The sequence below is a fragment of the Castor canadensis genome, chromosome 12, assembly GCF_047511655.1.
Source record: "Castor canadensis chromosome 12, mCasCan1.hap1v2, whole genome shotgun sequence".
Classification (NCBI taxonomy): domain Eukaryota; kingdom Metazoa; phylum Chordata; class Mammalia; order Rodentia; family Castoridae; genus Castor; species Castor canadensis.
This window is the reverse complement of record NC_133397.1, coordinates 6,228,885-6,252,763: the sequence shown is the minus strand read 5'-3', so window position 1 is coordinate 6,252,763 and position 23,879 is coordinate 6,228,885. Positions and strand designations below refer to the sequence as shown.

The following is a 23,879-nucleotide window of genomic DNA, read 5'->3' as shown; positions in this document are numbered from 1 at the left end:
AGCCCTTAGGTCAACCTCCCAGTACCAGCAAAAGAGAAAGAAAAAAAAAAGTCACAGGCAAAAATGTGTTGGTGCCATGCAGTGAGATGGTCCTGGCACCAACTGGTCCCTGCTGTCTTCTTCTGTGGCTTCCTCTTACTTACTGCCAGCTCTGGAGTGGCTCCCTGTAAGCTTTTTTGTTGATTGGACCCAGCTTTTTGCTTTTCACCAATTGTTGGGGCAACAAGAAAACCGAGCATCAATTCATTTGTAGTGGCTGCTTACACTACCCCAGGATTTAGTAAGGACGTTCTGTGGTGGTCTTGCTCTGCACTTCGTAGTGTCATATTGAGCTCCTAAGTTATGGGGGTAGAAAGGCTTTCCTACACCTCGTGGAAAGTCCATTGCTGAGAACTGTGTGGGATGATAGAAAGGATAAAATATCCTCAGAATTAGAGAACCAGACAGTAGTAGTTTGTTCCTGCACTGCCAAGGTGATGGCTGCCATAAATATACTTTATCTGAAGTGTGATTTTTAACAAATGTTTTTGTTTAGAAAAATAAGATGATCTTGTAACAATTCAGAAACTATGAGAACACATTTTTAAAAGTGAAAGTCACCCTGATCTCTGTCCTAGACATAGTCACCATTTGTGTATGGCGGTAGACCAGTGGATAGGTTAGTCACATACAATTGCATACGTAGTCTCACATGTAAGCATTATCTAGTTCTATTTATATGATGTAGTCTCAACTTTGTCTATTTCCAGGGTGTTTTGTATTTTTACTGTTATAAGAACGACTCCCATTATTTTAAGTATAAATCAATACACCTCATTTAATAAACCTCATTTTATTGGCTGTATAATTTTTTTTTGCATATTTGCAATGGTGATTTTTTTCATGTGAAAATTCCCTTTGCACTTTCTACCTCCAGAAACATTGGGCAACGACCAGAAGATATGTGTTAGATCAATTTGCTATGCTAAAAAAAAGTCCACAGAATCTGGCCAGCAATAAGCATTGTGTTCACCCACTCCCACCCAAAGCTGGAAAGAGTTAGCAGATGTACTACTGCCACAGCACAGTGTGGGAAGGAAACCGTTCTCCTAGCTCACTGGGTCTTTTTAAAAATCGCACCCATAACATAGCTAGAAGTGAATGTAGGCAGAGAAAGCAGCCGTGCCTGCAGTCTAATGGACACAGCAGTAGTTACCAACAAGAATTCTTGGAACCAGAAACCCAAAAGTGGAGGAAGGCTGTGTCTGTGTATGAAGGCTATTGAACGACAACCAGAGTGTCATCGTCTTCTAATTGAGCCCAGTGGAACCATTCTCACTTTGTAAATTCTATTTCATTCACATCATTACAGGAAACCTTGTAACTTATAAGGAGAAACTATGTGAAGATTTCTGCTTTGGATTTTTAATGCTGATTTTAAAGAATGACTAAGCTGTCTTGAATTCATAAATACATCTCACTCACTTGTGTGCACAATAGAGCACAAAGAAGCACTTGTGACTTCTCTGATGGCCTGTGCTTCTGAAGTTAGGACACTTGCTGTCTAGACCTCCTGGTGGTGCTTAGTTCAAGCTGCCACATTTTTGGCCTTGGGGCTGTTCTTTGCAAGACACACCAACTCCACCAGGCCAAGGACACACATTTAATCTTGGTGCATTTGCAGACAGCCTTTAAAAAGCTGTCTCGAGAATTCATCTTTGCCAGTTGTTTGGTATGTCAAGCCAAGGAAGAGACTGTCACTCTATTCTTGCAATGCAGCTATTTGTGTACTGGGAATATTGGCCAAGGAGAAGGAAAGGTGAAGGTCTCTGGCCACTAGTGTGGGGTGAGGCTGGCTGCACCCTGGGGGTTCTGCAAGGGCTGCTAAAGAGTTGTAAGGGCCATCAGATCCCAGGAGGTCCCATCTTGGGCTCCAGATGAGAAAGGGTCAAGATAGAAGAGGCCTTTGTCTATTTAGAATTGTGTACAGTTATTCTTTCTGGAAAAGTGGAAAAATCCTTTCTAAGGATTTATGGAGAGAATAGTTGTGAAAAAAGAGGTGTGAAGAATAGAGGCCCTCGAGAGGTTGTTGGTTAGTCACTTAGGTACCATTTGGTTTCTGCAAACTGAGTATGTGTTTATTAAAATAAAAAACAACCAAAAACCAAATACGGTCCTTGGCCTTCTGGTACTGTCTATCCCTCAGGTGGAGAGCACCGTGCAGGTGAGGGCAAGCCCCATGTGGTGGTGATTCTGGGGGCCCTGTCTCTGTGACTGTCTGGTGGGCTCTGAGACCGGGCTCTGCCACGGCACCAGGCTGGAGACTTGGCTCAGGCTCAGTGTGAGTAAAGAACACTGAGTAGAGAATAATTTATGGTGTGCGCTCTGAGATTCCCTTGAACAGGAAACACCAGCCACTCCCTCTTCTCAGCGGTCTACTGGCTTCCGTGCCTCTCACAGGATATTTGGGCAATGCAGACCTCCAAAACACAGCTGGCAGAGATTTGGGTACAAGCATGATACCCAGATCCTCAAGAGTCCTGTGCTCCTTTAGAAGAACACCCACCCCACGGGTGATGGTGAGGCTCGGGCGAGGTAAGGAAGGAGAAATGCCTTGCTCAGTGTCTGCAGTCTGCTGGCTCCCAGGCAATGTTGCTTTCCTTTCTCACAGTGCAAACTGACCATGACACACTCTCTGTCACACTCTTTATCTACTGGGGAACGTGTGTTCCCACACCCACAGTGATTGCTTAAAACCACGGGTAGTAAGGAGCCCTGCGTTTGCCATGATTTCCTACACATACATTCCTGATAAAGTTTTATTTATAGATCAAGCTCAGTAAGAGATTAGCAACAGTTACAATACCACGTTATAGCTATAAGAATGTGCTTTAGTAACAGTGATGTGACTGTGGTCTCTCTCTCTCTCTCTCTCTCTCTCTCTCAAAACATCTTATTGTCCTGTACTTCCAGTAAGTAAAACTTCAGAAAGCAGAGCTGCAGATAAAGGGACAACTGTACTAAAAGAATAGTGGATCAAATAATCCCCAGCTAGTAATTCATTTTATTATGCATTATAAATTTTACTTATATATAGTTTTAATTTTAAAATGAGCATTACATTAAAATTTGACTTTGAATAAAATCTTAAGTTACTAGGAGATACTGAAAATGCTCAGAGTGAGCATATAGTGGTTGAAACACCCCTTGAAAGGGGAGGGTTGGGTGGGGGAGGGTTGTGTAGGGAGGGTTGTGTAGGGAGGGTTAGGTAGGGAGGGTTGGATAGGGGAGCTGACCTATTCCTTAAGGCAGTCAACTGGGGGAAAAATAACTCTGGCGCATCAGCAGATGCTAGAGTGAGCCCCAGCCTGAATTACCACAGAGTATTATTTTGGAGCTAGCACATAGTTAAATAATTTCTTAAATCAAAGTTTATCTGGACTTTGGTAAGATCTAGTCTAATGAGTTAAGATTATCTGCTGAAGTTAGTTAAATTATAATAGCTACACATCTGTTTTCCTTGATAAAGGAAATATTTTGAGCACCTGACTGGAGGATTTTGCTCACTTTGGGGCTCACGTGGACAGTTGAGTTAGAGAATACACAGAAAGAGCTCAAAGAATTTTTACTGTGACATTTTCCAGGCCTTTTCCACTGCTAAACTCTTAGGAAAACTGATCTCAGAATCTAACCTATCCAAAATATCTAATTGGGCTCAAAATCCTTCATTGTCATTTTTGAATGAAGGCACGTTTCCTGTTAGAAGGGGATTTTTCCACTCTTTTCCAGATCTATGCTTGACAATTTGATGCATATTACTTTTTACATCCAAGGGAGTGGTGTTGGGCTGAGGGATGTTGTTTTGAGCCAAACTTGCTTCATGTTGGTTCCAAGATTCCCCCTGAAGATTTGAATTGAGTGCTTGAGAAACTGAAGAGCAGGAGGGTCAGATGTATGATATAAGGAAAATTCTTAGGAGGAAAACAAAATGGTGTGTCGTAACCTTGGTACAGAGAGAGGGGCACAACCAGGAGAAGCAGGGCTGCAGGAGGGCCAAGGACCTGTGGACTGCTCACGCTCCATTTAGGTGTTCTCAGAGGTGACATTTGAGATGGACCTGGTAATATGACCCTGGTAACAAGGCTTTCTAGAAAAGAGATACCCAAAGAAAGAGGCTTGGAAGTCAAAATTAAGGTAGAGTTAGGTCATGAGGTGTTGGGAGAAGAGATGTGGAGTGGGCCTGGTGTGGAGGAGCCCTGTGTACTCCTGGAACTTCACTCAGGAGTGAGACAGGAGAGTTAGCTGGCCAGGGGTCTAGAAATCAATAGCCGTCTCTGCACATCTGCTCAGAATCTGGGACCGTCCTGCAGGTGTCCCTGGACAATTAGTGCAGGTGGCTTCATTATGCTCGACACAGGACTAGGTGCAGGAAGATGAAGGTAAGAAGCAGAAACATCTAATGCGGTGTGTCAGCTTGAGAGGTGCAGGGGTGTGAGGTCATGAAATTGGAGATCACTGTCTGTCACAGGAAAGGAAGGAAGTCAGGGGTAGCTGGGCTGGGAAGGAGGCAGAATGTGGGAGGCTATCAAAGAGCTGGAGGCAGGACTAACCAATGTCAGGACTGGGCACCATCACCAGGGCATGGGCCATAGGCAGTGGGGGCCTCCAGGAACCAGAGCGCAGGTGGCACAAAGAGCTCAACCCTGCATGTGCTTACATCACGCTGTCAAAAACAGACTTGGGGTAGTGTGGTCATTGGATTTTTGAATTTTTCAACTCCGTCTCTTGGAGTTGGGGGGAATTTTAATATCAAAACCTTTTTCAGGAAACAAATATAAGTCAGCAGAGAAGGAGATCTGAGAAGGGTGGGGGTCTGACCTCTAGGCTGAGGTGTAGGGTCTGCATGGGGAGGCAGGAATGCTCTGTAGGAAGTTGCAAAATGGTAAATTGATAAATGCCCACTAGGCTAAGGCAGAATATAGAGAAGAAAGAATCGATGACCCCTCAAATATTTCGAGGAAAGGGAGGCTGGAAAGGAGTTCTAGTCCTTCAAATGTGGCTGTTTTCTTGGCAGTCATGCTGTGACCCAGAGCACCGGTGATGTCTAAGGATGGCCACTGTGAACTTTTGAAGTACTCCAAATTCTGTCAACTGAATCAGAAAGGAGCAAGCCAAAACAGTGTTACGATTGAATTCTGGAATGTTAATAAAATCAAAACAAAACTTCTAAACCCACCTGTCCTTATTTCTGCATTTTCTTTGTTATTTAAAACATTGTTTGCACAGACATACTGTCTGATATCTCCAGGAACTGTGAGTGAGGTAAGTGAGAAAGAAAAGGGTAGAAGAGGAAAAGCAGAATTCTAATGAAGAAAACTGAAACTTGTGTGGCTTAAAAACAAACAAAACATTTGTCGCAATTATTAAAAATAGAAAACAGATAAAAATCCAAGGGTTTTTTTTTTTTTTTTTACAAATAGATGCACTTTTGTATTAATTCATCAAATGAAAACTTCTGCAAGCTCACAAAAGAGTCCCAAAATCTTCCGGAGGGTGAGGGTATAAATAGATGCAGAGGGGACTTGGATTTGGAGATGGCTCTGAGCATGGTGACAGTATGGTAAACAAATGAGCAGTTGCCTTCATGACACAAACACTGGGACTCGGCTAGTTTTGATTTCCAGCTCTGATTCTGTGTGACTGTGCCACCAAAATTAAGATTTCTCACTTTACATCTCACCATTCTTGATGGGGCCAGAGCTGGCAAAACATTACAATCCGTCCAGAACAATTTCACCCTCGAAGCAAAACTGCAGCATCTCGTACGGCAACATAGCCTTGTATTCATGACTGCCTTTTCTTTCTGCCTTTCTTTTTCTTTCTTTCTTTTCTTTTTTTTGTAAGCAGAAAAAGAATGTGGTTGGAAGCAATGGTCCAACACAATAGCAGCTAATGAATAGCGCGTTTTGTACTCCAGAGACTGTGGTTCAATTACTGGTGGTGCCAATCAAGTCAGAAATATTAACCATGGTAACCACAAGATTTTCAGCTCTATGGATGCCTTGCAGAAGGCACTTGCTCTCTGGGGATTGTTGTGGTCCCAGGAGGGAGAAGGCTTCGAGTGACAAAGCACCACTGAGCTTGTGAATGTCACCATCACAGAGATGGGCACTGAGGGGCCACTATGCCAAGATGTCCTGCTGTGGGGACCCAGGGAGCTATTCCCAGAGAACTCACAGGATCCTGGGAGTGAAGGTACAGTGGCAAAGTAATATGTATTTAGAGGAAGCTGAAGAGGGTCAGAAGAAGGAGTTAAGTGCTGTGATAATTCATTACCACAACAACGTAGACCTCATTAGGATCTGGGGGCTGTGATTACGTACAAGGAAGGTAGGTGTCATGGATTAAAGCTGAATCAAAACTCATATGTTGCAGGGTTAACTTTCCTCAAAATATGGCTGCATTTGGAGGCAGGGGGGATGCAGGTAGAACTAACTCCCCCTCACCTTCATGAGAACTGGGGTAGGAGTGGTTGTCATAACACTTGAGGGCGAGTGTGGATTGACTTCCAGTTGTACACCACATCCCAGTGGTGCTCTGAGATGGATTAGGATCATAGTCTAAGGCAGAGCCATGTTTTGTTAACTTTCCCTGAAGGTGGTGACTTGCTTACAGGCACCCATCATTGTCGAGTTAGGATAGCTGGCTCTTCCCCAGGGCCTTAGTGGCTTGAAGAAGTGTCATTTGTGAAATTCAAGTGAGTTCATATTAATTTTCTTTCCATGCTACAGCATTTTTTCACAGGACTGTGATGTGCTTTGCTATAGGACACATAGTGGGGATTCAAGGGGCCGGTGTGCACGTGAGTGCACATAAGCACACCCCATACCTTATCCACACATGCCCAGGCACACAACCGCTTATGACCCCTGAACTCAGGAAGATTTACTTCTAGCTTGGAGATCTGACAAAGAAAACAACTGGGAAACAGTCTGTGACATTTTCCAATTAAGAACCTAGAGAAGGTATGGTCAAATGCTGGAGATCTGTTATCAGACAGGAGATGGCTTTTCAGGAATATTTGAAGCACTGTTTCAGTCCCTCTGACTGAAGGGAGATGGAACTTTCAGATCACTGGGGTGAAACTGGGGCGGGGATGTGGAGATCATCTTTCTAGGACAAAGGAATTGGGATTGGGGAAACAACACAGGACTTGCAGGCCAAGGCATGTATTCCAAGTTTTGGTGTGCTGTTTGTTTACAGTTGGCTCTTAAGCAAGTAATTAACCTCTCTGCACTCAATTTTCTCCTCTGTGAGATGGAGTTAGTAATGTCTACTTGAAGGATTGCTGTGTAGAAGAAATGCTGTGAGAGGTGTGAATGGATTCTGCAAACATTGCAGCTCTGTGTTCTTCAAGAGGTTGCAATCACAACAGCTCTACCTTCCAAGGGAACCAACTGAAGGTCAAGTGTGCTGAGAGGTATGGAGTAGGGGAAAAGAGAAAAACAGATCCCTGGCCTCCCGAGGGCTGGACTGAACTGGCTCAGGCAGTCAGTGCAGAAGGTGCTGGCCAGGAGAATGGCAGAGTTCAACCGACTGCCTGAACTGAGGGGTGCTTCCCTGAAGACCTGCTGGAGTGGAAGTACCTCAGGCAGGGAGTGGCCTCATTGCATTTGGGTTTAGAAGCTGGTTCTGAGAGTGCGATTGGAAGGCTTGAAATATCAAGTGCTGCCCTGATAGCTTTGAGCCTCACAGAACCCCAGTGACTTGGGAAGGTCTCCTGACCTAGTGGGTGTCCTGAAAGCCTGTCCAGCTGCACCTTACCAAACACCCCACTCTACCTAACAGGTTTCCCTCCTGCCAGCCTGCAGACCACATCTTTTCCTGGGAAGCAGGGCTCCCCCACCCTATTGCTACCATAAAGCCTGCCTCCCATGTGGCTGCTGGCCCCTGTGGACCTGCATGGCACATGTGACTAGTAAACCGCTATGAATCCCATCTGTCCAGTGTGGTGTCACACACTCGTGTGGCCTTTTCCATAATCCTGGGGCAGGTGTTCTACCCCCAGCAGTGAGGTGAAAACAAACAGGCAATGGGATTGGCCTCTAGGATCCTGCACAGACTAGCCTGACCTGGTTCAGTCACTCACTCTTGCTTTGTTGCTTAGGGTCAATCCTGGAACACCTGGCCCAGTGCAGCATCCCTCTTGCATACCACGTGTGTGAGGTTCTGCGTGATTCTCCGTGTGCTTGCTCTCTGCCGTATTCCATCCTCCCCTCTGGGAAGCTTCCTTGACGCTGTCAACTCAATCTTCTCTCCTCCCTCAGCACTCACACAGCACCAACTACCCACTCATCTGACATTGATTGCTATACCTTGTTTGCCACTTATCTTGATTAAAAAATACATTGCTCATCTTCCACATTTTAGTTGTAAACCTTCTTTTGAAGGCAGGGGGACTGGTTTAATGTCATTTTTAATTTTAGAACGTGTTAAGTTAGAAGCTAAAATGTGGCAGACCCTGTAAGATGTCTTGATATGGCCTATGTATGTTTTAGAGCTTTTGAATGAATTGCTACCTTGGAACATTGGGAAATCCCACTTACAAATCTTTGACTTTTTAGAAAATCTGATGCAGGAAACATGGTCTGACCTAGCAATCGTCTGTGTCTAGGCAGTTGGGCTCCGTCCATCAGGAGGCACTCCCCCTTCTGTTCCCACTTAGCCTGTGCTGTGTGCTATTCTTGCAGGAAGGCCACCCTCCCTATTGCTGATGTCTGGACACTGTGGCCAGCTTGTCACAGAGCTTCCTGCTGTCCTATGCTGCAACCCCAACTCCTGAATTTACCCCATTTACAAGTTGTGTCTCCTGGTTGTCTGCCCAATGGTCCAGACTCCTCCAGGCCCAGCCCTCAGGTAGGCTGAACTCTGCTCCTCCTGTGTGACTGCACCACCAACTTGTCATTGTCTCACTGATTTTATGATTGTGCTCATTTTTATGATTCTGATAAAGTAAACAAACCATAAAGTTTACCATTTTAGCTATTATAAGAGGTAGGGTTCAGTGATGCATTTAGTTCACTGTGTTATATAAAAACCTCTCATCATTTCAGAAGCTTTCATCCTTCCATACAGTCTCTGTATGCCAAACAGTCACTTCCCATTCTTTTTTCTCCTCAGCCCCTGGCAACCACTGACTTTTCTGTCTCTATGAATTTGCCTACTCTGAACACTTCGTAGAAATAGAGTCACATTCTGCCAGGCATGGGTGGTGGTGCACACCTGTAATCCCAGTAGTCAGGAGGCTGAGGCAGGGGGATCCTGAGTTTGAGGCCAGCCTCCTTTACATACCAAGACCCTGTCTCAAGAAACAAAACTGTGTTGGTAGTGTGTTCCTTCTTACGTCTGAGGAATATTCCCCTGCATGGCTGTGCCACCTTTTTTTAAAATCCATCCTTTAATGGGTGTTTCAGTTCTGTTCATAGTTCAGTTGTTGTAAGTAGTGCTGCTGTGAACATGGGTGGACATGTGTTTGCTTGAACAGAACCTCATCTTCTCTGGCCTCCCCCTTTTCCTCTGTATGGTCTGATCTTCTCACCCTTTTGCTTGAACTCATTTCAGTGACTTCTCTTGCCTTGTGAGATAAAATTAAAACTCATTATCATAGCAAATCAGGCCCAAGGGGTCTGACTTTTCCCAGGGCCTCTGTCCTCGTTTTGTGAGACTCAGCCATTTAACAAGGCCTTCCGTTTCAGGAATCCAACAGGCCTCTCCCACGTCTGGCCAGTCCCCAGATCTTTCAGCTCAGTTTACAAAGCATTTCTGGATCCCTTTTACCAAGTTCCCTCAGAAGTAAGATTCAGATTTCAATTATAGTCTCAGGTTCGAGGGCAGCCTCGACTGACCTGACACAAGGAGTCCAGCCCCATGTCTTGTCTGTTTCGGAGGCATGCATCCCCACAGCAGTTAAAGTGATTAATGGTGCGTCCCCGAAGAAATGTAGGACCCATGAGTGCTGACAGGGTTGTCTGGTACACAGAATAAGCCAGGCACAGAACTGGGTTTTCTTAGGTTTAGTTTGTGCTCGATGAAATTGGTTGGATGCTGGGGTCCATCCCTCAGCAACATGTCCCAATTGACCATCTCTGCCCTCGATACCTTTCCACACTTCCTGTGTGTGCAGGGTGGGGCAGGAATAGGGAGGCCTCCTTTGGCCTATGGGGGATTTGGGGAATGTGCATCATTTCCTGAGAGGGCCGTGCATTCCTTGTTCTAAGAGAGTTGCAAGGTGAGAGGTGCGGTCTTTTAGTCAGAGACTAGAAAATAACATGAAGGTGCTGTGTGGGAAAATTGCTTTCATCTGGTCCAGGACTGTTTTGTGTTAAGCAGAGGAACTGTGGCCAGAGCACAAGTTGAAAATTATGATGGCTGAAATTGTATTAAGCTTCAGGCCAGTGTTCATACATTCAAGTGATGTCAGAGTCCTGAAGACAGAAACACTTAATTTCATACAGGGGACTGAGTCAAGTGAGTGCCCTGTGGAAGCTCACTTACCAAGTTTCCCCCTTGGAGCAAATGTGGGGCAATTGAGGTCCAATTGCCTGTACCCGGATGAGGGCAATGGTAACCGACTCTGGCAGATGTCACGGCTGTGACCCTTGCTGGAGCCACACTTTCCTCCTGGAAGAATAGACCACTTCAGGTGAATGTTTGGAAAGAAACCTGGCAGGCTTCACTTTGGGGCTCTTACCTGGGGCAAGGCATGTCATGAAAATCTGTCCATGGGACAGCCAGGAGGGTGAAGCTAGGAAGCGTCTCTAGAGCAAACATTTGGACGTTTGCACATGGCATGTGCACACTCTTAATGAGGGGATTAGCTTTGGTTAGGTATTTTTTCCTGTTCAAATTGTTTTTGGTAAGGAAGCCTAAAGTTAAAACCTTAATCATCATTCAAAATAATGGCTTACGTCCATTGAGCACACCTCTGCTGTAGGGGCTGGGCTGCACTTCCTTCATGCATCATCCTTCTGAGTTCCCATGGTGACTGTCTCCGGGAGGCATCCCAGTTGGCCCTGTGTAGATGGGAGAGATTAAATAACTTGTCCAAAGGTATTTAGCTAAGAAGTGATGGAAGCAGGATTTGAAATTAGTGTTCTTAACCACACTGCAAATTTGACGCTTTTTTGAGAATGGTGTAGGGGCTCTTAGCGTCCAGTCCTATGCAGTAGGAAGCAGCACAGATGGTGAAAGAGAAAATCATCCCAGCACCCTCAAAGAGCCAGAAGCAGATTCCTCAAGAAATATACATGCAGACACACGCATACATGTTCGCGTGCGCACACACACACACACACACACACCCCAAATCAAAACAAACAGATGTCCTAGGATCCCACAAGAGCAGTGCCTTCCCATCACCATGCAGGGTGGGGGGAATTGGTTAGGGTTGATGTTCAGGTTGGTATCATGTAACCAAATTAAGCATACAACTGTCCTTTTGGGCTCTGCTTCCTGGAATTGCGTTTCTGGACCAATGTACATTTGTCTTATAATGGCCTCCATTTGACAATGTCAGCAAGACGTGGTCCATTTTCAACTGTTTCCCATTACAGTTGGTAAAATATTGAATACCAGGCAATAATTCAAGGGAAGGTGACATAGCTTGGGGATTTAAGAACATAGTTCTTTTAAGATGACTGATCCTTTCAAATCTGAATTATGACTTGGGTACACTAACTTAAAAAATCTGTACTTTCTTTTCCTTCTCTAAAAAACAAAGGTAGAAGTAGCATTTCTCTTTAAGGGTTAATTTTATCCGTGAACTTGACTAGGCCAAGCTACCTAGATATTTGGTTACCCACCAATCTGGATGTTGGTATGAAGGTGTTTTTTAGATGAAATGAACATTTAGATCAGTAGACTGTGAATAAAGCAGATAACCTTCCCCAGTGTGGGTGGACCTCGTCCAACCAATGAAGGTGTTAGAGAAAGAGCCCAAGCCCCCCATGGAAGAGGGGATTCTACCTCCAGACTCCTTTGGACTTCAGCTGCAACTTCAGGACATCCTTAGGTCTCCAGCCTGTGGGCCTGCCCTGCAGGACCTGTATGAGCAGTGTTTATAGCCACATGAGCCAATTACTTAAGGTTCCTCTCTCTCTCTCTCTCTCTCTCTCTCTCTCTCTCTCTCTCTCTCTCTCTCTCCTCTCATTCTCTTCCACATAACCACACAAATATATGCTCTGTTTCTGGAGAAGACTGACTACCACACTCACTTCCTTATTAGGTCACAGTGAGCCATTACTTAGGGAGCTCATAGAGCGGTGGTCAGTGATGTTCACCTCCATATTTGAAGTGTACATGTGCTCTCTGCAGGGTGTAAGGCCTTTGGAGGGACACAATTGGGATGTCACCCTTCTTGCCCTCAAGGAGAGGACAGTCCTATGGGAGGGGCAGGCGTGACACAGTCCATTATAAAGCACCCCGGAGAAGAGATGGATAAAGAGGCATCATCATAACGGTGACTGAGATCTCCCTGGCCTCCTGCATGCTTCTGTCAGATATCTTCACGTGCTGCTCATGGTCAAGACACTGACGTATTTCCTTCTAGTATTGTAAGAGGGGTCGCCTTAAGGTGATGTCAGTATCCTAAATGTGAGACTGGCTTTGCACAGGGAGATTTTCTTATTCAACAATGGGATTACCGGGGAAAAGGCAACCGATAGATTGGTAACATTTGGCTGTGGCACTGGTGAGGAGCAAAGGCTTTCTCAGCAGGTGTACTTGCTGTCTGTACTAAGGCTGGCACAGAGGCTGGGTAATGAGCTGGGGGGGGGGCACTGTTCTAGGGAAACCCAGAGGCGAGGGAGGGGATTCACCACTGGAAGAATGACTATTGACATGTGGCTGGCTGCAAAGGATGTTTTGGCTGGGCTGTGGGGACACCACAAAGGGAAGGAGCAGCACAGTCAAAGCTGAGGAAGGCAGTTGAGAGACTGTGGATGATGGGCGTGGAGGTGGTGGTAGGGGGGATCAGCAGTAGTTCCCAGGGAAAGTAGAGGACAAAAGCCTTCCAGGCACTGTGAACAGCTCAAATAATACCCCTGACCCACAAAGAGGAAGCATCACGAGGTTTGGTGTGATGGAGAGGGTGTTTGTGTACTGGGAGTGGGGACGGAAGCAGCATTAGGTGAGGGAAGGGAGACCCACCCATCTAAATCTCAGCAACGTTCATCCAAAATGAACTCCTTATGCAATTACGCACACTTGGCTTTGCTCGCCAGACAGCAGTAGTGCAATTGCTGAAGAGCCACCTCTGCTGTTGCCCATATCTTTTACTGAATTGGAAGATGATTTTGTGACACCATCCAGAGAAGGAGCTCCAGTTGCTTGCTGACAAAGTATTATTATGCTTCCTCTTAGAGGTCCTAGCACTTAGTATGGTCCCTTGCTGAAAATAAATTTTTAGGACTTTTTCTGGAAAGAAACTGTAAGCTTGCTTTTCAGCTCATCTTCTCCAATCAGTCAAATGTTTTTAGGGATCATTGAAACAAATACAACAAAAGAATTTTGGATCTGAAAGGACCCTGGGACACTGACCCATCTCATTTTAGAGAAGAAGGAACTGAGGCTTTGAGGTGTTGAGCAGGTTATCCAGAATTACCAAGTAGAGGGTTCATTAGGTAGAGATTGGCAAATCTTTATAGTTAAGAACCAGAGAAATGCACATCTTCTGGAATTGCATCTATTTCAAGCTGGGAAATAGATATACATTTGTTCATGGCTGGTTTTCGTTGTTGATCTGAAAATGGTACTGGACATTTCAAGATTGTCAATATGGTTCTCTGATGGCTGAGTTATTCCCAGCTCACCAGCACCTACGAAGTAGTAGGAGGGCAGCTGGATCAATGCAAAACCATTGAGTGGGCATTTTCCAGATCTGTGATAGCTTCTGAGGTTAAAAGGATGTTAGAAGGTTGATTGCACGTGGTTTTTTGTCTTTAGGAACTCAAAATTGGTTAGAAAATAGCATAAATATGAGAAATATGTCATGGAAAGAAAAGAGAACAGTAAGCAAAGAAAGTCACTGACAAAATGGCTCAGTTTCCAGTCTCATTCCCTGGGATGGGAAGATGGGATGTCTAAAACCTCATCCAGAGTTCAGTTCTGGGGACTATCCACTGAGACCAGATCTTTGCAATAATTTCCCAGTAAAAAAGAAGTGAGTTGAGATTTCCACTCTGGAAATCAAGGATGAGGAAATAGCAGGAAGCACAACTTGCAAGCCAAAGAAGTTGGAAATGAAAAGCACAAACGTTGCCAGGGCATGCACCACAGTTCTTGAGGGCATTTTCTGCAGAGAGAAAAGATAACACCAGCCTGAAATGTAGGACCTGCCGTGCATGGTCTCCCAGGTCCCAGCATTGATTTGGGATGGCAAATCCCTTAAGTCTTCCAGAAGCAGCAAGCACATTGCTCCTTCCATATGGGTTGGGTGTATGGTGTCAAGGCTACTCTAAAAGAGCCCAGCCTACTCCTAGCACGGCACTGGCAGCAGGTTTCTGCACAGATGAGAAGAGAAAACATGTTTATATCAATGCCCATATAGGGACCACATGGCTTATTCTCACTGATTTTCTATAAGAAATTTAGCAGAATAAGACAGGTAACCAATCCAAAGTATCAAGAAGATAATTACAAGCACCTCTGCTAAAATTAAGCTCTTTGTAAATAGAACTCAGTGCAGAGACTCTTCATATTATTACTGGAAATACTCTGTCCGGTGTCAGCACACAGTAGGTACATGCTAAATAACTGTGAAGGGAATGAAAAAATGACTGACAATGATGGAAAAAGAGGCTTAGAAAGACACACATTTAATGTCTTCAGCAATGCATGGTCATGCATAAGTAATTAAGAAACCAGTTGAGATTGCAGATTTGGTAGATAATCACTCAGCATAATAGGTCTTCACAGGTCAGACATATTGGGTTATTTGTCCTCACAACAAAATAGATACGTTCATGCATGTTTTATAGAAATTGGTGCTCATGGATATTAAGTGACTGGCTTACATGGTTACTACAAAAATACATTAGGATGAATGAATGACTTGGCCAAGGTGACTCAGATGACATGTGACGGAACAGACCCTAGTGTCTGGTTGAAGGTAAGTCCTGACTTAAGACTAATAGGAACACATTTCTGACACCATAACCGGCTCTTTTGGTTTCAGTTATATAATCACTAATTGGAAGCTAGCATAATTTTATCAATATTCATTTATCTTCATTTTACAGGACATTTTTCCCCAAAGACACATCACTGAAAACCCATGCTGATAAGCAAATTCCTAGAAGGTAAGACTAACTGTTCCGTCCTCCTTCCTCTGTGCTTCTCTTGAACTTGGCTTTCTAAACTCAGCGGATAGTCTGGGTACTTTTCTCTGTCTCTCTCATCGTTCTATGAACTTCTCAGAGACAGAGTCTGTGTCACACTCAAATTCCTGTGCGTACTTCCAGCTCAGCACTCTGGGTATAATGGATGCTCAAACACCATTGATTGTAGAGTAACTATGACCATTATATAGAATAATATAAGTAGAATAAGAGCACTTAACTGTCTTTGGCTGTCACCATAAAATATATTATCTTTTGGTGACATTAGTAACAGCAAGTAACATTACCAACAATCCTTGGCTTATCATCATATTTTCAAGCAAAAGATGACATGGTGGTTTTTCCTTTGGAAAGATCAAATATGTGTCATACAATATTTCAGACCCTCGTATGACTCAATCATCCATAAGATGTTGACAGTGAGTAGAAGAAGTGAGATTGATAATTTGCACCCCAAATGACTTGTGTTCTTCACTTGATTCAGAAGAACTGCTTTTAGGCAAAGCTAAACCAAATTTTGAGTTGGCATCTACCCAGCCACATGTGATGGGGCAGACTGGCATGGCTACCTGTAAAGGTGGTTAGGTGAGTCATCATCTAACACAAGAGGGGATAGCGATAGAAGAAAAATAAGGTCTGGTTCCTACTGATTAAGAAACATAAGTTATAGGCCAAACACTGGAGATTTTCTCAAGTTAAAAACTCCACCAAAGAAAAGAACATAAATCAGAGAGAGACACCAACTCTACACAAAGCAGCTGTGTCTCTTCTGGTGTGACTGGACCAAGATAAGGGGTAGGATATGAACGTCAGGCAAATATCCAGAGAGCAAAGGCAGTATAAACCCATGTGATACAAACTTTCTTCAGAAACAGAAATTAATTTAGTCAAAAGATGAACTAGCCTGTCATCATTTAGGAAAACTGATGGTCACACACACGAAAAAGTGTATCAAGTCCCAGGGAATTCAACTTTTGGAAAGAATTTTAGAACTGGATTACAAAATAACTTCAATAACTGCCCGGCCAGCCCTTTATTCCTCTTTTTCTTTTTAAATCTGAATTTCCTCTGAATTGGGTTTGAACGTTCCTGGTGGAATTTGTTCTAGGCTCTGCAAATTACTGACATTCTGCCTTCCATGTCTTGTAAACACATAAAAGACGATTGTCTTTTATGTAGGTTTTTAGTAGGTAGGTTTTTGATAATGCTTCAACTCCTTTATCTCTGGAGTCCACTTACAGCCATCTCCAGTTGGGAAGCCATTTGTGAGTGTTGCAGCTTTGCAGAGAACAAAGAGATAGTCTTCTTTGTGGAGAGTCCTCCTTTACTGGCAGAGAGCTGTGTTGGATGACCTAATAGGTCTTTTCTATCTAATTTCTGTGATTCTATGAAAATCATCACCCACTATAAGAAACAGATGTTGGCTGGAGAGACAATGGCTGTGAGGATACATCTTCCTCCAGCAGCCCTTCAGAGGCATAGTTTCCACCTCTTTTTCTCCCCCCAGTTCTCCACTTGGTGGCAGCTGATGAGATATTTATAGTCCTCTTCTTCAGCTTGCCAATTATAATTATCAATATCTCCACTGATAAAAAAAAAGAGAGAAGGCATCATCAGAGTTGTGCACAGTATGTGATAAGCCAAGTTTGAGTTGAAAATGAAAATAGTTTCTTCCAATTATGGACAAAAGAGAGGTGCATTTGGTGACAAGTCTTCCATGGAAGCTGTGCTAATGTAGCCACAAGAGAGACCTATTGCCTCCCTTAAAACACCTTTGTGGACAAATTACAAGGTGGAGACACTCTCAGGAGTAGCTCTTGCCCAAGTAGACGATGCTGTCTGTACTGTATGGAGTTAGAGCGTTGCTTTAAATATAATAAATAAAAGTGAACTCTTACATGAGGCAGCGCGGCTTAGTAATTGCTGTTTTGGAGCTCACGTCTCTGCAGTTATCTAGCTCAGCGTTTCATCTCCAGCTGCAGCACAATTTTTGCCAAATATAGATAAATGAACTTAAAGTTATTGGCAACCTCTAGTTCTGCGTCCCTGTTTTGAGTTTATAGATTTCGCAGGAATGGCATTACTTTGTTCTGCAGCAGACAATTGTTCTTCTGAAGTAAGAACTTTTTCCATGGTCCAGTCCATATGGCATTTTGACTGAGGTTGGAATCTTTATCTGCAAGGTCTATGGATGGCAGGAGGGAGATTTCTGATTGAGCTATGGGTCAGTTGAAATGTGGAGATGGAGGCAAGACAGGCTCTTAACCTAGTTGATGCATTTTAAGGATTTCCAGACCTTAAAGGAATTTTTGTGATATATCTTGGAGGTCTTTCCATGTGTCCTAGATGGGGCTAACTCCATACCTATCTGAAACAATCCTGGCTCCTTATAGACATCAGCTCATCATCTGAAAATAGAGCTTGCTTCTTACCTTATAGTTCTGATGAGATTTGAGGCTATACCATTTCCTGTTAGAATGACTGTCCAATTTGCAGAGTTCAGAGTTGAACGTGCTTCTCCTAGTTGGGAGGTGGCTCCCAACTTCTTTCTGATTTCCTTTGGGTGAACATAAAGCTTAGTCTTTCAAGAAGAAGTCCCATCGTGTGTCTTCATGGGGAGCACTAGGTGCTCATTAAGCAGTTTCTGTTTGACGTTAGTGGACAGCTGTTGAGCCAGCTCTGCATTTTCTTCTCCTCAACCTAAACATCTCCATCCTCTCATTTACCTTATAGTGTCTTCATTGTTAGACTCTTTGTCATTCTGGTGGCTTTGTTGCTTTTCTAAAACCTTATGCATTATCAAAATAGGACAGTGTTTTGGAAGGAGATCATTATGAGTTAAAGTCAAATCCATTTATAAACACACATACAAGCTGAGTGTCTTGCCCTTAACTGGAACTAGATGGTTGAATTCCAAAAGTTAGTTTTTCTGTCACTTTTTACCTTACTTAAATTTGTAACAAGGCAATTCTGTCCTGTGTCTGCTTGGTGACACCTCTGTATATATTAGAACAAACCCACAAATTATTTTCTTCATATTTTTTCCCCTCCTTTCTTCTTTCTACTCTCTTTCATACTCTTAATTTTCTTCCATGAGTATTTAAGCTCCCTTCAAAAATGAATACAAAGCTGAGTATGGAGGCTCATTCCTGCAATCCCAGCAGTCAGGAGGCAGAAACAGGAGGACTGTAAGTTTGAGGCCAACCTGTGCTACATAAAGAGTTCAAGCTATATAGTGAGACCTTGTCTCAAAATGACCAACGGCCAGGGATGGAGCTTAGCATGTCCAAGGCCCTGGGTTCTATCCCAATACCGTGTACACGCACACGCACACCCACGTACAGAGCGAGTATGATTTGGCAATGGGACAATAATTTAAATCTCTTAAAATGCATCTTTTTCAATTCACTTAATTTTGGAAATCCCTTTAGGAAATTCCTGTTCTGTCTCTCTCCCTTCTTTCTCTCAAGTATTAAGGCTCAGGAGGCAGCTCTCTCTGTGGCCTGGGCAGCTCCAGAATGGCAATTGTCACCTTGTAATGCATATTTCACTTCCCACACAGCTCCTGCCCCTCCCAAACTGGTCAATGACCACTTTTAATTCATCCTCATACTCCTGCATGCTAGTGATGAACGCCTTGGTAAATACTGACTGAATGAATGAGTATGATAAAACCAAAAGTGATTTTGGAAAACAGTACCAAAATAGAGGGAGACATTTTGGACAAAGTTTACAAAGGAAGCTGCTTTAGTGACGGTGAGGGTTCTAAGGATGTCTGTCTGCCTCTCATGCTTGGCTGGGGCTAGCCGGAGGAGCCTGGGCAGGAGCCTGCTCTGCATTGCTCCCTGAGGTGAGTGATTCTGGGAAACCAGGTGGAAGCACATGCTGCTTCAAAGGCTCAGCTGTGGCTCAGAACTGTAACACACACTTGTAAGCTCAGGCTAGCCTGTTGGATGCATGCTGTAGTCCCAGACCTGTGGGCTCCCCTCTTGCTTCCAGATGCAGGAGCCTCTGCTGTACCCCCTGATGACTGGAGAAAAGGATGAAGGTGGGAGAGAGGGATGGGCAGGGGCTGCTTCTGCTGCTTTTTGGAGCCAGAGCCGGTAACAGCTCTTCTGTCTGTCTTCTAATAACAGCTGGAATGTGCCCATCCCCTCCAGGATTATTTAATTGGAATATGAAGAGGAACAGGACCTCACTAGAGGAAAGAACCCTCAGGAATTCTATCCCAAAGGCTTTGCTTTTCAAGGGGTCCTCAAACGGCCACTTGTTTTGGTGCACAAGTCTTCCCTTATAGCTGGGGAGTCAGGTCCGGGAGCCTCTTTTCTCTAATTGATTGTTTATAATCTGAGGGTCCCGGAGGAGTTGCGGCGAAGAAGTCTTGAGTTGGTCTGGCAAGATCTGGGCCAACAATAGCTGTCACAGGCAGAGGGACACCCAGTGATGGCCAGGCCACACTTGGAACTGAAGACCAGTTTAGGGTCATCCTTGAGTGCTGGGATTCCTCTTTTTTCCATTGGCCTATAGCTATAACACCTTCCTTCCTTCTTCTGAAAATAATTGAGGTAAAATTCAAAATTCACATAACTTCACACTAGCTTTTGGCCATTTTAAAATTGTATAACTCAATGTCATTTACTACACTCACAGTGTTACACAAAAACCACTTCTACCTAGCTCCAAAACACCCCAAAGGAACCCCCCAATACCCATTAAGTAGTTCCCCCAGCTCCCCTCACAGTCCCTCCCAGCCATTTTTATGCTACTACATGTTTTCCGTCTTCACATTGTAAGTGATGGAAACAATTCCTTTCAGTCTTTTTATTATTTGCAGAGTGTATTAAATATACTTTGTGCCAGACACTGTCCTAAACATTTAATCTTCCCAGCAACACTACTAAAGAGCAACTGTTTTTGTTCTGACTTTACAGGTGAAGAGACTGAGGCAGAGGGAGGTGAAGCTAACAGTCCAGGAGTGGGAGAAGGCAGAGCTCAGGCAGACTCCGGCCTTGCTGTCCAGCCCAGTGCTGGGCACTTTCCTTCAGTTGCTAGATCTTCAGCTGCTGGGCACTGCTGCCTTTGGCAGGACGCAACTACAGCATTGCCTCTTTCTTCATTGATCACATGAGCCTTTTCCTTTTCCACCATCTGGTTTTGTTCTCTAGCTTTGTGGAGCATTGGGCAACAGAAGAGAGATCTAATACTGACATCTGTGTTGTAATTTTCCATGACTATCTCAGAATGACCGAAGACATGACTGCTCTTTTCTGGATCAAAAAGTCTTTTAGGCTTGATACTGACCTCTTTGGACAAACATGGTTGAGCTAAGAGTCCAAACTCTTCCCAATGTTCTTTTGGACATTGAGCAAAACTGGAAATTTTGTCAGTGAGAAACAACCAAAGTTCATGGCCAGACACTAATGTGTTTGCTGAACCATAGGGGGACAAATATTTTTTTAAGTTATAAAGTTTGAGGTAACTGTAACCTTCCACAGCTAAAAAAACACCAGAAAATATACTAAGACCCAGGTCTGATAATGGGAAATGTGTGTGTGTGTGTGTGTGTGTGTGTGTGTGTGTGTGTGTGAGAGAGAGAGAGAGAAAGAGAGAGAGAGAGAGATGCGTGAGAGAGAGAGAGAGAGAGAGAGAGAGAGAGAGATATGCCAAAAGAGAAAATTACAACTAACTTAAAGATACTAACTGGATTTTGTTTGCAGTTCTAGAACTGGGTAACAGCTTATCTGAAAGCTGGGAGGAGTCCTGGTTCTGATGAGCAGGGCAGAGGGGGTTGGCTTTGTAGACAGGAAGAGGAAATAGAGAACATAAAGCAGACCTGATATCGCAAACTTACTTTCCTTACAAAGATGAAAATGGAGGGGACAGTACTACCAGGGAGCTTAAACTGGCCTATTGGAGGATTTGGCCAATCTCTCTCTCTTGATGCTTGGAAGGTCAGATCAGTGGCTTGGTGGCTGGAACTCCACGAGAGTCACTCCAAATTGGTTCTGTCTGTTGAGCCTAGTGCAGGAGTTCCTTCAAACCAATGGTCTCCTATAAATTTTATCTAACAGTGTATACATGTAAATATATTTAATACATTTTAATTTTGCTATAAAATATATACATACTTTTTATAGACATCATTTTTTCTAAATTTCAGAATCCTAAGAATTACTGGTTTCACCTATTTATTAATCATTTTTGTTCTCATAAAACAAAGTTAGCTTCTTAAATGTTATCCAGAATCATTGAACATCATCATGGTTGTGGGAGAGCCTGGGTGTTGATCCGTGTGTGCTTCTGAAGCGAGCTGAGAAGCACTGGGGCAGCCTCTCCTGGCTGTGGGCCTTGGCCTCTGCCTCCACATTCTTGCAGCAGGCACTGCATGGCACCCATGATAGTCACATGGCGATTCATGGTTTCTGAGTCATCCCTCAGGGGCAGGCACTGTGCCAGTGCCTCACATGCTTTATCTCCCTTCATCCTTACAAGTCCCTGAGCTGGGTGCTGCCGTGGCCCCGTCACACAGAAGAGGAGGCAGAGGCATCTTTGTGCACAGCAGGGCAGTTTGGGCAGAGGATTTGCTTCCATCCCTGGCACTGGGATAAGCTGTTTGCTCTCTCTCTCTCTTTCTTCCCTCTCTCTCTCTCTCTCTCTCTCTCTGTCTCTTTCTCTCTGTCTCTCTCCATCTCTGTCTCTCTGCCTCTCCCTCTCTGCATCTCTCTCTTTCTGTCTCTGCCTCTCTTTCTTTTGAGATAGGGCCTCGCTGTGTCACCCAGGCTGTCATCAAATTCATGATCCTCTCACCTGTGCCTTTCTGCTGATGAGATTACAGATGTGCACCACCACGCCCAGTTTGCCCTCCATCTTTACCAGTTAGCTCTCTTCTACTTAAAGAAGATGCTCGGAAATGAACAGGCTCCCGCAGGAGGCTCTGCGTAGTCTCCACGGAAAGATCTGAGTGACGTCCTATGTGCTCTCATCTGCCCAGTGCCTCTGACCAGTGCTGGTTTCTGGGCTTTTGAGTGACAGATGCAAAGAACTGGGGTCCAGAGTGACCAGGGCTCTAATTAACCCTGTGAAGGCCTGGGCTTCTTTATGCTGGTGGTGTTACATTGAAGAGAAAGACAAGCATGACAAGACAGTTGTGTTTTATGGTCTGGGTGTTTTCTCTCTCTTTACAATGAGGACAGTGGGTATAGAACTCCACACTCTATCTCAAAGGGATTTTCTTACAGGTTCCTACTTAATGCGTGCGTTATTTTAGAAAAAGAATGACATGTGACCTTCAGAGCACAGTCCCCACACGAAAGCACTTTGTGCCAGGTGATAAGATGCATGTTAATCCTGCAAACTCTTGTCATTACTCTAGGTGCCACCTTCAGTCCCTGGCAGGTCTCTGCCATAAGAAGGTAAAAATGACAAGATGTGGAGGAAGAGGAATGTTTCCTGAAGGACCCCAGAAGCCCAGGTACCCCTCACCTATTTCCAGAAGAGAATGTGCTGCAGTCTAATGAGAATCGTCTGTCCCAGTGTCAGGCACATAGCAGGTAAGATCACGATAGCACATGGACTTATCGGGGGTGATATGTCAATTGTATGCAATTCTTCTGTGAAGAAGGCGCTGAGGCTGAAAGCACACACTGGGATGAGCAGGGACAAATATTAACCTGTCACTTCTTCTAACTACCTTGCGGGAAACTTATCACTTCGTTCATTTTCCAGGTGAGGTAATTGATGTTCACAAAGCTTACGTAACTTGCCCAAGGTTGCAGGACAGCGAGTGGTGGAGCCCAGGTTTGGCCTCGTGTCCGTCTTGTTTCAAGGTTTTACTCTTCCCACAGCATCCTGGGGCTGTAGTCAGCTGACTTTTGATAACTAAAGTGCTTATTTCTGCTGGCTTTCTGCCCAGCAGGTGAATGTGGACCTCCATGGCGTTTGTGCATCAGCCTTTGGACAAAGAGAAAATTGTCAAAAGAAAAACAGATTTGGGAGCAAGCAATCAAAAGATGACCTGGATACTCTGCCTCGCCTCTGATAGTATTTGACACAGACTGTCCTCAAAGTGACAAAGAGAAAACTATTCAGCTCACTGAGCCATGGAGACCTCACTTTTCCCTCATGCATTCAGATGTGTAGAACTAATGCTTGCCTTGTTTTATTAAATCCTACATCATCTGGGTGGTTGTCCTATAATTCATTTTTTGCTTTTCAGGCTGAAACATGGCCTAGTGGTAAAAGAAAAACTACAGATCTGGTATCTTAGTTCTTTCATCTCTTTACCTATTAACTGAAAAATAAAAGACAAAGGCTTGTCTCAATCTGGCTTAACAGGATTGCTGTTCGACTCTTCAGTAAAGTTGGTTGAAGGTGGTTCCAGCTTTGTTCATGAATAACCGATAGTCTCACATCTGGATTCACATACTTACCTAAACGTAGACAAACCTAAATTATCTTGGATCTGCCTGATGTATTTCTATCTTGTGCTGTATTTTTTCCCTAAAT

General features: G+C 44.1%; 1 long non-coding RNA gene across 1 annotated transcript; it reads left to right on the top strand.

Annotated features, from left to right (window-relative positions):
- Nucleotides 1–2,311: 2,311 nt before the first annotated feature.
- Nucleotides 2,312–23,554, top strand: LOC141414755 (uncharacterized). Its single transcript, XR_012439590.1, has 4 exons — nt 2,312–2,574; nt 15,276–15,335; nt 22,747–22,924; nt 23,287–23,554. It is a non-coding gene; the product is annotated as an uncharacterized lncRNA (long non-coding RNA).
- Nucleotides 23,555–23,879: the final 325 nt, after the last annotated feature.